The sequence below is a fragment of the Lactuca sativa genome, chromosome 8 (assembly GCF_002870075.4).
Source record: "Lactuca sativa cultivar Salinas chromosome 8, Lsat_Salinas_v11, whole genome shotgun sequence".
NCBI classification, from domain to species: Eukaryota; Viridiplantae; Streptophyta; class Magnoliopsida; order Asterales; family Asteraceae; genus Lactuca; species Lactuca sativa.
Genome location: NC_056630.2, coordinates 214,461,273 through 214,477,057, shown reverse-complemented (window position 1 = coordinate 214,477,057; position 15,785 = coordinate 214,461,273).

Here is a 15,785-nt window from a genome sequence, read left to right as displayed (position 1 = left end):
ATTTGTTAGATTGGTTGACTGTTATATATGCTAGCATATGACATGTATGTGCACATGTTTGTTGATTGGGGGTTGGGTTGAGGCGGTCCTGCTTTTTGCTGAAGGCCAACACACCCTAGGAGCGGTCCGGGAAGACTGTCGGCCCATATGGCGGTCCAGTCATGTCGAAGGCTCGATGTAGATCCAGTTAGACTGTAGGCCCTGTAGGGCAGTCCAGTCAGGCTGATGGCCCAGTATACATGTTGATTAATTGGTTATTACATATATGGTCTTATCAGTGTGGTATTGGTATTTTAGGGGTAGCTCACTAAGCCCTCGGGCTTACAATTTTTAGTTTATTGTTTCAGGTACCTCAGGAGTTCATGGCAAGGCGAAGGCGTGACCGTACCGCTCCTCATCCTTATGATCTGACTTTTGGGACACTCTGATTGAATAATGAATTGAAAACACTTTTGTAAACAATTACTATTTGAGTTTTATTTATGCTTGAAAAGTTTAAATTTTGGCGTAAAATTTATGGGTGTTACAAGTTATCCAATTGTAATCTTTTGTATATTACGTAAGGATATATATAAGTTTAGAATAGATATTAGATCTGATATCTTTTTGATAAGATTGGTTCTTTGTATAGATTAGATACATCCCTTCAATCAAGGGATATACATGTATAGATTAGTATATAAACAACATTAGGGAAAACCCTAATGTTGTGATTGTGGCTTTGTGTCAATCATATTTGTGACAAACCCATCTTCTTGGTGAAGGAAAAACTCTTTCTTGGTGAAAGAATAGTTTGGAGAACTTCTATATTATTTACTTCCTGTTTATTATTTTGCTTAGATTAGTTTTACGTTGTTTTTCATACTTGAAGTGTATCCAATCGATACAAACCTTCAGCTTCAATCACCAATAGGATGTCAACTAGTACGATTTGTGTTTTTGATGTTAATAGGACTCTAGTTTCGATTATCCTTCACTTTACCCAGATCTTTAGATGATTATTTTACAATTTCCAAATCTATAAGATCCAATACACACTTCCAAATGTAGGATGTGGATGATCTTCTAATGATCAAGAAAGAAGGCAAGGGGTGACATGATAAAGAAGGATGTTTCAAGTTAGTTGGTTCTCAGAGGAGGAAAAAGGAAAGTAGATACAGAGGTGATCGACATTGAGATTTAGGATGGTATGGAGCCTAGTGAGGTGAAGAAGAAGGCAGATGCAATGATGTTATCAGTAAGTATACTTTTTTTTTTTATTTTAAATTGTTCTTAAATTGATTTTTCTTTCTTATTCACCATTTTCTTATTCACTTGGATCTTACATCTCACTTTATGAGCAGTGTTGAGGAAGAAATGAAGGTTAGTAAAAATTCTATAAAGAAGGAGAGAGTTATGGGTGTGTGTAACATCCGAATTCCAGGAGTAAGTCTTTTGTTTTTGCATGTTGTGATTTTGGGGTTTCCTCAACACCACGGTGTAACGTCCGTTTTTCCTGCTAGATTAGTCATATTCTGCAATCACTTTGGTTAACTAATGTAACGTTTATATGAATGAATAAGAACGGATTATCCATATACTTATATGCTTATGTGCTTTATTCGATACTTTATGCAATTGTATAAGTATTTAATAAATAATAAATAAGATTAAAGTACGTGTCAAAGATAAAACATTATTTATGAAAAATAATCTTAACCTAGTTTTAGTATACATTATAAGCATTTCAGATATACATATTGTAACACCCCGAGTTCAGGAGTGCAAGTTCAGGGTTTAAAGTGTAAATGTGAAAGGGTAACTCGACGAGTCCATGGGTGGACTCGGCGAGTAGGGTCGCGACTCTGGTCGCGTGTTAAGTGGCCAACTCGGCAAGTCGCAGTATGGACTCGGCGAGTAGGCGCTGAGTGGAGAAAACCCTAATTTCGGAGGATGAGCCCTATATAAAGGACATTATACCCTCTCCCCAGCCTCTTTACCCTCTCTTGAAGTCCAGAAAACCCTAAGACGCGTCTGTGAGGGATTTGAGTGCATTTGAACCTTGGAGAAGAGATTTTGGAAGAAATCTTGGAGACTTAATAGGCTTGGAGCAAAGGGCTTGCTAAGATTCGGATTTGTCTTCTGTTGGGGCTTCCTTTTGAGGTATTACTTCGTTGCTTGGGCTGTTTTTCATCTAGAATCATCATTTTGGAGTGTGTGGAAAGTTTGGCTTGTGGTATTTCGAGTTAGAAGGTTAGATCTGAGGTTGCTACCTTAGATCTGGAATGAAGAAGGTCTAGAGTGCATTAAAGTCCTTGTTCTTGAGTGTTTGGTGAAGTCATCTTGTCCCAAACCCTAGCCCTAGAGTGTAAAATTCCTGGATCTCCTTGGATTCACGTAAAGTTTGCCACTTTACGTGATGAATGGCTTATAGAAGGGTAGATCTATGGTTTAGAGCTTCTGCATGGCTTAGAAAGCCTCTGTATGGTTTCAGATCTAAGGGTACTCGGCGAGTCACAAGGGTGTACTCGGCGAGTTGCTTGAAGATAGGCTAGAACTAGACGAGTTGAAAGAACAACTCGGCGAGTTGGATGAAGATAGCCTTGGACTCGACGAGTCTGGTCGTGAGGCCCTAACCTTTTTTCTGGTTGAGCTGCGAATCGGTGAGTCAAGGGATGACTCGGTGAGTCGAGTGTGAAAGGACTTAGGGTTGTGGAACTCAACGAGTTGAGTCGCGGATTGGGGAAGTTCTGTGCATGGGGACTCGGCAAGTCATCGGGTTGACTCGGCGAGTAGAGTCAGTCAGGGGATGACTTTGACTTTGACTTTGACCTAGGGTTGACCAGTTGATTCAAGGGGCATTTTGGTAATTGTTGGCTTTTGTTTTGAGTTTAGTGTTGTGGTGTTGATCAGTGGTGGAGGTCGCATCAGTGGTCGGAGTAGCTTGGGTTTATCGGTTCAGTCGGCAGTTGCGAGGTGAGTTATCTTCACTATATCAACAGGGTCTAAGGCACCAAGGCTGGCCCTTTATTGGATCGAGATCCGGGTATCGTTGTTATGTTATTGCTTGCTATGTGTGCATCCCCGTAGTTAGGATGGTATATGTTAGAGACCTGGTTAAGGTCGGTATCCTAGTATATAGGATGATGCTATGCTAGTGACCGGTTAGGTCGGTATCCTGGTTAGGATGATGATATGTTATGTGCTGCTAGATCTACTTGGTTAAATGTGAATTGTTATATGATTGAATGTTTATGTGCACATGTTTGTTGGACTGGGGTTGGGTTGAGGCAGGTCTTGCTTTGTGCTGTAGGCCAACATACCCAGGGCGGACCGGTTGTCCCGAAGGCCCAGCGAGCGGTCCGGATAGGCTGCAAGCCCCGAGAGGGCGGACCAGACGTGTCGAGGCTCGGAAAGTGGACCAGACCGACTGAAGGCCCGGTGCGGGCGGACCAGTCACACTATAAACTCGATGTATATGGCTAGACTCGGAGGGTGGACCAGGTGGACTGTTGGCCGGTGCGGCGGACCAGTCACACAGTAGACCCGAAGTGCATGGTTGTTCTGTGTTCTGATATGATATGGCATGTTGTGCGTGTAAGGTATATGTGGTTGGTATTTTGGGGGTATCTCACTAAGCTTTCGGGCTTACAGTTGTGGTTTAATATTTTTCAGGTTCTTCAGGAGACTGTGGCAAGGCAAAGGCGTGATCGTACCGCTCCTCATGATTATGTTTATGATGTGGTTCTGGGAAGAATCTGATAATAATTGTATTGAAAACCTTTTTGTAATAACATTATAAAAATGGGTTGTTTTCGAAAAGTTAAAATTGGTTGAAATTTTATGGACGTTACACATATGGAGCATTCAAATCCAACTTAATATCAAGAAGTTATGCTTCTTCAAAGTTTCGCAATTATACCTGTAACGCCTAGTTCTTGCTATGTATTTAATTCATAGTTATTCATTTTTATATTGAAACTCGACGAGTTGGAGGCCTCAAACTCGTCGAGTAGAGACGGATTTGGACGCGGATTAAGAAGGCTACTCGACAAGTTGAGAAGCCTCAACTCGACAAGTAGGTTGGCAGAATGAAACCCTAAATTTGAGGGTTTTACACCCTATTTAAACACCTTAACCCTCATAAGTTGGCCTCATTTCCAGCCTCCATTGCCCCAAACCCTAGCCACAAAACCCTAATTCATTTTTGAGAGTTTGAGCTAACCTTTGTGCATTCTTGGTGATTTTGAGGAAGAAGGTACTTGAAGAAGGAGCAAGGATGTGTAGGAGGAGAGTAAATCTAGAAATTGGGTTTCATTTCTAGCTCATCTGAGGTATAAAGCTCCTACCTTGTCTATAGAATGCTTAGATATAGTTTAGGATGCTTCCTTCATGTTTTGGTCCAAGTGTGTTGGTCTTTGGGATTTGGACGTCATATGTGGTAAAACCCTTTAGATGTAAGGTCTTGAGGGGACTTAATGGCACAAAGGTGCCAACTTTATGGCCATGGGAGTCCCATGCAACTTTTAGACCGTGTTTTTGGTCTTTTGGGCCAAATAGGTCATGCATGCAAGTAAAGATAGGAACTTTACATGACCAAATTGTCCCTAGAGTCCAGATCTGTGACCCCATGGCTTATTTTAAAGTTTTGATGGATTTTGGAGTTGGATCCAAGCCATTTTGAGTTAAGGTTACAGCTTATTTCTTCTAGGATTGCTCTTAATGGGTAAAGTCGGAAACTTTACCCTCCTAGATGTGTATTCGACGAGTTCATAGAGGAACTCGACGAGTTAGGTCGAAGTGTCCCGATTCTATAGAAGGAAGAACTCGATGAGTTCAAGGATGGACTTGATGGGTTCATTTGAGAAGTCCAGAGTCTATTGATAGGGAAGAAATCGACGATTTCATGAAAGAACTTGATGAGTTGGATCGCAATTTCAGAGTTTTATGATTAATTGAACTCGACGAGTTGAGTCAACTCGGAATGTTGACTTTGACCAGGATGTTGACTTTGACTTTGACCAAAGTTGACCCTTACGGGGTTATGAGTATGAAAGGGGAATTAAGGAAATCTTTCATGTGTAGGGATTGAGTTGGGTTGATTTCAGACCCGAAGATTTCTCATCCACTTTACAACATTCGAGGTGAGTTACCTTCCTGTAGAAGTGGGTTGAAGGCACCAATGCTAGCACACTTGTAGTTGATTATAGTAGAGATGATTGTCTTTTTGATAATTATCTGTTATGCCACTATATGTTATGCTTTATGTGCTAGTATGCTATGATATTATGTGATAGTGGTAGGAGGGGTGAATTAGACCCCGTAACCGGTTGGAATAAACTGGAGGGTAGGTCGGGCACCTAGATATGTCTGGGAGTATGTTTATGCTATGTTATTATGAGGTAGTGGTAAGGGGTAAAATAGTCCCCGTAACTAGTTGAAATAAACCAGAGGGTAGGTTAGGCACCCTGATATGCCTGGCAGGGTAGGTTGGGCACCTAGATATGCCTGCCACGGGTAGGTCGGACGCCCGGTATGTCTGACAGGGGTAGGTAGGGCACCCTAGTATACCTGACACAGGTAGGTTGAGCATGCAAATAAGCTCAGCATGGTAGGTCTTATTGGATTAATGTCTAAGTCCATAACTGTAATTGGTAAGACTTGACCCGACCCGACATGGGCCATTTAGGTTGCATGGCATCGGGACAATTGGATTGACAAGATGAGGAAAAAGGATACTAGTGATTTATATTAATATATTATAAGTTCTAATATATTGATATATAATCATATTATTCAATTAGTATTGATCAAGAATAAATTTATAATTAATTAAGTGATCAAAAGGAACTAATTAAGTATGGACTCTTAGATATATGTGTGGTGGGCCATGTTCATTTAGGTTGGGCTAAGCTTCATGGATAGTCCATGGAGTGTTTAACCCATGGATCATATGAAATGAAAGGTCATGGGTTTAAACCTAATTTCCACACTATATAAAGATGTCCTTGGTTGGTGAAATTGGCACTAGTGTGTGTACACAAAAGGGCAATGCCGATTTCACTAGAGAGAACCAAAGTATCCTTATTCTCAAGGTTATTCCAAGTGTTCATGGTGTTGTGTGAACCATTTGAGGAGTCACACTTGGGCCACTAGGCACTTAATCTTCATGAAGACAAGTTACATAAAAAAAGGTATGTATTCTATCTATTTTATTACCCAAGTATATGATATTTGTATGCTAGTATAGGGTAATATCTTGGAAACTTCATATTTGCATGTATAATAGAGAAAACATAGATCCAAGGTATTTAGGGTTGTATGTGCACCATAGGATGTTGTAGTATACTAAAATCTAACAGGTCCAGCGCCCAGATATGCCTGACAGTATGTTGTTGTATGGTATGTGGTATGACGGGGGAACTCACTAAGCTTTATGCTTACGGTTTTCAGTATTGGTTTAAGGTGCCTCTTCTTCAAAAGGAAAGGAGCCTGCATGGTCACAGTGCATCACACCATGATTTCCGCACATGAGATCTTTATGAGTTATACTCTAATGTTGTTTCATTATGACATGTTTGATTATTGATACATTGGTTTTTGATATGGGTTGACACTATGGATGTTTTTATACTACTAGTTTTCTTATTACTTAATTAAAAATAAAATTTTTGGTCTTAAATTTTGGGATGTTACATGTTGGTATCAGAGCCCTGGTTTGAGAGTTTCAGACACACTCTTGGGTATGTCTGGACTCAAATCAAGGGTTTGAGAGATTTTTACAAGAAAAATAATTTTTCTAAAATTAAAAGTAGGAATTTTTTAGAAAGAACAAGGAGTGTGATGCGTGTAATCAACTAAGCTCAAGTAAGGTTTCCCCCAAGATACCTATACATGTTATATTATGATATGAAGTGTGAATATTTGAACTACATGCTAGATTAGGGCTAAGGATATAGGAAGGATGCCTTGTATGCCTACTGTATGTGCTTGTTGAACTGCATGCTAGTACTGATTAGCCAGTGGTATGATGGCCTGATTAGGATATGCTTGGTTTGGGTTACTCAATGCTCGGATGCTTCTTTCTTTGTGCCTTTAGGATTTATAGTTATCTATAATTAACTAATAAATGAATACCTTAAGTTACATATTACAAGGACTAAATAATTTTAGAAGGTTAGGTCTAGTCTTATTTCGCAGCTCTCGTTTGAATCCAACCGTTGTAGGGTAGGACTTCTCATTTGAAGAATTATCTGGTCTTAGTAATATGTAATGGTATTTGCGAGCTAGTTAAGGAAACATAGAAGGGACTTCTTATGAAGCTGATGGTGGAGAGTGGGTCAGAGATAACCCTAGGGCAAGCCTAGGAAGAGAGTAGTAATAGGAGCTATTCGCGTCTTGGTTAGGGACATATGTCTGAGGATGAGAATGATTACTCCATTGATGGAGAAGATCTGAGAGAAGCAGGTCGAGGTTATGAAGGAGGAGCACCGTAAGTGCGAGCGGATCATAAGCTAAGTCGCCTCATTTAATTATGATAGCCATGGGTTGTTGACCCTGCATCAGAGGGTCTGGGTTCCTTACTGGGGTGGAGTGCGCTAGGTTCTTATGGAGGAGGTGCACAAATCCATATTTTCCATCCATCCCGGGGCGACAAAGACGTATACAGATCTTCGTCCTGATTATTGGTGGCCCAGTGTAAAGCGGGATGTAGCCTGTTACGTCGAGAGGTGCTTGACCTCCAGGAAGGTAAAGGCCGAACACCAGAGACCACATGGAAAGACTCAGTAGTTAGATATTCCCATGTGGAAATGGGAGGATATTACCATGGACTTCATTGTGAAGTTACCTCAGACGGCGCACGGAGTTGACGTGATATGGTTCATCGTGGATGGATTGACCAAGAGCGCTCATTTCATACCGATTCAGGAGAGTATTTCAGCCGAGAAGCTGGATGACATCTACATTAGGGAGGTAGTAGCTCGGCATGGGGTGTTGGTTTCTATGATTTCAGACAGGGATGTGCGGTTCACTTCTAGATTTTGGAAGAAATTTCATCATGAGCTGGATACTCGTCTGCACTTCAACATGACTTTCCACCCACAGACGGATGGTCAGAGCGAGTGTACCATTCAGACTTTGGAGGATATGCTGTGGGCGTGCGTTCTAGACTTTGGTGGTAGCTGGGATATGTACCTTCCCTTGACAGAGTTTTCCTATAATAATAGTTATCACGCCAGTATGGACCGATCTCCCTTCGAGATGCTGTATGGGAGGAAATGCTAAACCCCAATATGTTGGTGTGAGGTTGGTCATATGGTCATGGGGAGTACCGAATTGGTACTCAAGACAACGGAGAAGATCCAACAGGTCTGGAGTAGACTCCAGACGGCTTAGAGTCAGTAGAAGAGCTACGCTGACAGACGCCGATCAGACATGGAGTTTCAGGTCGGGGATATAGTCCTTCTGAAGGTGTCACCTTGGAAAGGTTCCATCTGCTTTAGATGTCGGGGCAAGATGGGCCCAGGTATATCGGTCCTTTCAGAGTTATAGCCCGGGTCGACAAGGTGGCGTATAGGTTGGATCTTCCGACTGAGCTTAGTCAGATCCAAAACACTTTTCACGTCTCGCAGCTACGGAAGTGCTTAGTGGATGACTCTGTAGTTGTGCCTTTAGAGGATATTCAGGTGGATGACAGCTTGAACTACATCGAGAGACTGGTAGCCACTATCGGAAGAAAGACGAAGGATCTGAGGAACAAGAGGGTAGAGTTAGTGAAGGTGTAGTGGCAACACCGCAAGGGCTTGGAATAGTCGTGGGGGCCGGAGGATGAGACGAGGCAGCACTACCCAGAGCTATTTCCATCCGCAACAGGCTTCGAGGACGAAGTCTCAGATAAGTGGGGGAGATTAGTAACGCTTGTTTCCTAGTATGTATTTAATTCATAATTATTCATTTTCATATAGAAACTCAACGAGTTGGAGGCCCCACACTCATCGAGTAGAGACGAAATTTGGACGCAGGTTAAGAAGTCTACTCGACAATTTGAGAAGCCTCATGAAACCCTAATTTTTAGGGTTTTGCACCCTATTTAAACACCCCCATAAGTTGGCATCTTTTCCAGCCTCCATTTCCCCATACCCTAGCCACGAAACCCTAATTCATTTTGAGAGTTTGAGGCAACTTTTGTGCCTTATTGGTGATTTTGAAGAAAAAGGTACTTGAAGAAGGAGCAAGGAGGTGTAGGAGGAGAGTAGATCCAAAAGTTGGGTTTCATTTTTGATTCATCTAAGGTATAAAGATCTTAACTTGTATATAACATGCTTAGATATAGTTTTAGGATGATTCCTTCATGTTTTGGTCTAAGTATGTTGGTTTTTTGGATATAGACATCTAATTTGGGAAAACCCTTCAGATCTAAGGTCTTGAGGGGACTTCATGGCATAAAGGTGCCGAATTTATAGCCATGGAAGTCCCATGCAACTTTTAGACCATCTTTTTGGTATTTTGAGCCAAGTAGGTCATGCATGCAAGTAAAAATTGGAACTTTACATGACTAAATCGTCCCTAGAGTCCAAATTTGTGACCCTATGACTTATTTTGAAGTTTTGATGGTTTTTGAAGTTGGATCCAAGCCATTTTAAGTTATGGTTAGAGCTCATTTCTTCTAGGATGGGTCTTAATGGGTAAAGTCAGAAACTTTACCCTCTTAGATGTGTATTCAACCCAGATCTGGAATATGGGACTTAGATTCGAAGAAGCTTAATACATTAAGAAAGCCTAACAAATTGAAGATATCGAGGAGTTCATAGAGGAACTCCATGAGTTGGGTCGAAGTGTCCCGCAACTGTAGATGGAAGAACTCGATGAGTTTAAGGATGGACTTGACGGGTTGATTTGAGAAGTCCCAAATATGTTGATAAGGAGGAACTCGGTGGGTTCATGAAAGAACTTGATGAGTTGGATCGCGGTTTCATAGTTTTATGATTTATGGAACTCGATGATTTGAGTCAACTCGGAATGTTGAATTTGACTAGGATGTTGACTTTGACTTTGACCAAAGTTGACCCTTACGTGGTTATGAGTATGAAAGGGGAATTAGGGAAATCTTTCATGTGTAGGGACTGACTTGGGTTATTTCAGAGCCGGAGATTTCTTAGCCACTTTACAACATTCGAGGTGAGTTACCTTCCTATAGAAGTGGGTTGAAGGCACCAATGCCAACACACTTGTAGTTGATTATAGTAGAGATGATTGTCTTTGTGATAATTTTATGGTATGCCACTATTCGTTATGCTTTATGTGCTAGTATGTTATGATATTATATGATAGTGGTAGGAGGGCTGGATTAGACCCTGTAATCAGTTGGAATAAACCAGAGGGTAGGTCGGGCACCCAAATATGTCTAACAATATGTTTATGTTGTGTTATTATGTGGTAGTGGTAGGGGCGAAATAGTCCCCGTAACTAATTGAAATAAACTGGAGGGTAGGTCGGGCACCCATACATGCCTGGCAGGGTAGGTTGGGCACCTAGATATGCCTGACAAGGGTAGGTCGGACACCCCGGTATGTTTGATAGGGGTAGGTCGGGCACACAGGTATACCTGACACGGGTAGGTTGAGCACCCATATATGCTCAGCAGGGTAGGTCGAGCACCCATATATGCCTGACAATATGTTATTGTATGGTCTGTGGTATGATAGGGGAACTCACTAAGCTTTGTGCTTACGTTTTCATTATTGGTTTTAGGTACCTCTTCTTCAAAAAGAAAGGAGTCGGCATGATTGTAGCAAATCACACCATGATTTCCGCACATGAAATCTTTGGGAGTTATACTCTAATGTTGTTTCATTATGACATGTTTGATTATTGATACATTGGTTTTTGCTATAGGTTGACACTATGGATGTTTTTATACTACTAGTTTTATTATTACTTAATTAAAAATACATTTTTGGTCTTAAATTTTGGGATGTTACAAAACCGTACGACTCTGCGTATCGTAAAATTTAAAATTTTGAGATATTACTTTTTAGCCTAAGTGATCTAAACAAAAGTCGTAGTAGTCGCTAAGCCGTGAGCGTGCATATAAAGACCATCCAAATCTTATTTCGTGAGAGGAACTTATGATTTTTCTAAGATTCAACATAACAGTATTCAACTCGTAAATTAAATTTTAGATCGGTCGATTTTTGGCCAAAATAATCTAAACTAGAGTTAAAAATATCTTCAATAGGAGTCCAACGATATAAAATCTATCGTAAACGAACACTGGTTGAGAAAGTTATGCTTTTTGTACGGGCTTTAACAATCTAACCCTGTGTGATAAATATAAAGTCAAATTAGTCGACGGAGTCTAAATGAAAGTTTTCGATCTCATTGAGAGCTTTCTGAGGATATAAAGATCGTCAAAAATGAAGATCGTATGAACAAGTTATGCAATTTTGAAAATCTAAAATTCGACATGCGCATGCGTGATGCACAAAAGGTTCTAGAAGCTGCCACACAGCCCCACCCAATTTGTGCCACGTATCTGCAGGCTTGAGGAGCCAATCCATCATAGTACATGGTGAGCCGCAATGGTGCATGGCATGCATCCCAATAACTTCTCCTATAAACCCTCTTGCCATTTCCTCACCCCTACAGCCGATTCTCTCAAGTTTTGCCTTGTTTTAACCCCATTCTTCCTTCAATTATTTTCTTTTAGTGAAGCCCTGTGATACCCCTGCATACTCATCTTAGTAGTAGCCTTCAAGTAGGAGATGCCGAGTCAGTATTACGCATGGTTATATGGTTATATCCCAGTTCTCATCAATATTACTCTAGAAGTGAGCTATGCTTACTCTACCTCCGTGTAATTTATAATTATAATTGTAAGTCGTTACTAGGAACTTATAATTATGATTTATCAATGATCTAAAGTGATTATATTAAGTAATCTACTTACAGGAGAGGTTCCTAGAATGGTCATGTCGGCTTGCTTGTTCGATTTCAGAAAAACTATATGTTGAAATGGCCCTGCCTCCCGACTATCCTGCCTGTCTACTCCTTACTTGATAGATCATGGAGTAGACTTTGATATTATTGAGGAATCTAAAACCGTAGGATAGTATTTCCATGAATTATGAAATTAGACTAACACTTAGCATTATATACATCTAGGTCTTTTGGAAAAGGTGTACGACAAAGCTCTGCCCGATTCACCAATCACGAGACACTTTGTTAGGAGAGTACGTAGTTATTATTAAGAACATAATCTTAATTTAAAAAGTATAAATACTATCAAGTATATTTAATGTTTACATGTATTATCTATGATATGTTCTATTTATACAAACATGATAATCGAATTAGACATTGTATTGGGAATTTATTGCCTTTAGTTATAAGTCTCACATCAAGTTTAAGTATAAAACTTGTAAAGGTTGCTTAGTTCAGATTAAGCTTGATATCAATTAGGTCTCATAGTTAGGATAGAATGTGACATCCGAATAGACTGAAGTCCTCCTCTTTCTAGGATAACAAAAATTGGAGGGTCTAGATCAAACAACTGGCAAGCATGTCTGGGTCATCGACCAGAGTAGATGACAACACTTGTCTATTCTAGGAACTCTAGTGAATTACGTTACTAGCATGGATTTGTAACCCATGGACGTAGACAAAATGGGATACAATATTTATCAATTCCATGAATATTGGTTGCCTGTAAATTACTTACATAGGCCAAGGACATCCCTAACTATGTAGTCAATCAAAAACGTAGACAATTCATTAGGTAAGGTGATCTTTCCAGATGATTGTCGAATTAGGGTCTCTGAGGATCGGTTAGGTTGGGTAGTTTTTCTTTGGTAAAGATTTAATATACATAATTTGGTATCATTGGTTATAGGAATGATATTATTTATCATTAAATTTTTATGGGCTTGAACAACCCTACGTATCTCACTAGTTTTTTCCCAAACTTGACAAACTCATTTTGATGCATCTCAAGAATTTGAACCAAGGCTACAGTTTTCTAGTTACGATGATGAGTGGAATAAAGAGATGTGCTTGTGATAAATAGTTTTAGGACCTTTATATTTTATGTTGTAATGTATATTTAGATATGAACGAATGACATCCTCAACAATTTAATAGAATAGCTTTTGTTAGTTTAAAATGTTTTATTTAACTGGGAAATTCCGCATCTCAGTTTATAAAGCGTAAAGAAAAATGTTTTAATTGGTTTTGAAAATAAGGGATGTCACAGTTGGTATCAGATCATAAGTTTAAGCAAAATAGAAATTTAGGAAAATTATAGACTTAAACATAGAAGCTAAGTATGATCGGTGAGGTGTATGATAGAATACTTTAGGATATATTCCTTAGTTACTTTAGACACTAGCACTAGTATATTATAGGAAGATGCCTTAATTGCCAAATATGTGATAAATGTGTGTATATATATATATATATATATATATATATATATATATATATATATATATATATATAAATAGTAAGTAATACATCAATATCATAAAACTTCTCACCTCTACGTCTATAGAACGACCTAACGATCACTGGGAGCGGAAGAGTCGTCATCAACAAAGGAGGTCCAGCACCTTAGAATGCCAGAGCAGCTGTTATTCAAATCCTGATGTATGAAGCTCGGGTAATGATGCAAGCCAATAATGGGCCAATTCCTTCTCATCCAGAGAAGGTCCAGGAAGGAAATGATGACTCGGAAAGTCATCAAGGACCACTTCTTCCTCCAGTAGAATTAGAGATCCGAAGGAATGATTAACCAAGGGCATTTTCAAGTACAAGGATTTTACGACTTGCAATACATCATCCTTTAATGAAAAAGAGGATCTAATTGGATTCACGGATTGGATATCGGAGATGGATTCAAATTTTATAACATGTCGTTGCATGACGAAGCTACAAATCACATATGTTGTAGGAAGTTTAAGGGCACAACACTTCGTTGGTGGAAAACATTAGGGAAGATTGTGAGCCCCAATAAGACACTATAGCTGAAACAGGATAAATTCTTGACCCATTTTAATAGGATGTTCTTTTCAGCTGAGAAAATACTGCAATTGGAGAATCAATCCTTGGCTTTGACAAAGGAAAGTATTTCAGTGGACGAGTACATCAATGCTTTCGCTGATAAAATGGAGTTTGCCCTGCAATTTGTTCTAGACGAACTGACCAAAATTGATTGGTGTGAAAAAGGATTTTCATGGGAGTACATCGTGTCGGTGAAGTAGGCACCTACTTTTGAGGTGGCCGTCTGTGCTGCAAAATCCGTGGAAGGTATGATGAAGAAGAGAGCTGCCCGTTAGACCGAGGTTGATGAAAAGAAGATGGCTAAGGTAAGCAACAACAATAGAGGCAATAAAAAGAAGAAGTTCTCAAAGTTAAGCAGTAAATCTAAAAGTATCCAGGAAGGGAAGTAGTGTGACCAGTGAAAGAAGAAGCATTTAAGCGATTATGTCATTTGCTTCAAGTGCAAGAAGCCCATGCATATTTCTATAAATTTCCTAATCAAAGGAAAATATTGTTTCAATTGTGGAGAGTAGGGGCACATGAAGGCAGAGTACCCAAAGGTTGAGAAACATACCCGAAGGATCATGCCACCAAAATCCAAGGGCCGAAGCTATCACATGACCATCAATGAAGCAAAGGAAGAGACCAATGTTGCTTCAGGTACATTCTTAGTTAATCAAATTCCTGCAAAGATATGATTCGATTCTAGAACAGATCATTCACACGAATTTGGTAGGAAACATAAGTTATCACCACTTAGGATAAGTTATCGTATCTTAGTAAAAGTACCCTGAATGAAAAAAAAAATTCGAGAGCAATTTCCTTTTGAGTTGAGTGAGTTCGATGTAATTCTCAGTATGGATTAGTTAGGAGAAAACTTCACAAACATCCTATATAGAAGAAAGTTGGTGTGTATTAATCCCCTTGGGAGAGAGCCATTTGTGGTTTACAGTGATAAGATTAGAGTGAGATCTGGATTGATTACAATAATGAAAGCTAGAAGATGCCTATTCATGTGATGTCCAACATTCTTGGCATACGTGATAGACGTGAAGAAGGAGAAGAGGGCAATAACTGATATAACTATGGTGCGGGATTTTCCTGAGGTATTTCCAAATGAATTACCAGGATTACCCCCAGAGAGACTGGTAGAATTCAGGATATACTTACTACTAGGCACAGTGCCAATTGCGAAAGCACCGTGTCGTTTAGCATCTACAGAGATGAAGGATTTAATGACACAAATCCAAGAGTTGTTGGACAAATGTTTTATAAGACCAAGTTCATCACCCTGGGAGCTCCAGTAATGTTCGTACATAAGAATGACAATACAATGAAAATGTGCATTGACTATATAGAGTTAAACAAAGATACAATCACAAATAGGTATCCTTTACCTAGGATAGATGACTTGTTCGATCAATTGCAGGGAGCAACCATTTTCTCTTAGATTGATCTCAGGTCAGGCTATCACTAGTTGAAGAACTAAGAGCAAGACATTAAGAAGACAACTTTTAGAACAAGGTATGGGAACTATGAATTCCTTGTTATGTCATTTGTACTAAAAAATGCTCCAACAACATTCATGGATCTGATGCATCAAGTTTATAAATCTTTTCTCGATAAATCAGTAATAGTGTTCATTGATGATATTTTGATTTACCTTAAGAACAATCAAGATCATGGTAAGCATCTCCAAGATGTACTAAAAGTCCTTAAGAGGGAGAAGTTTTATGAAAAGTTCTCCAAGTGTCACTTTTGGATACGTG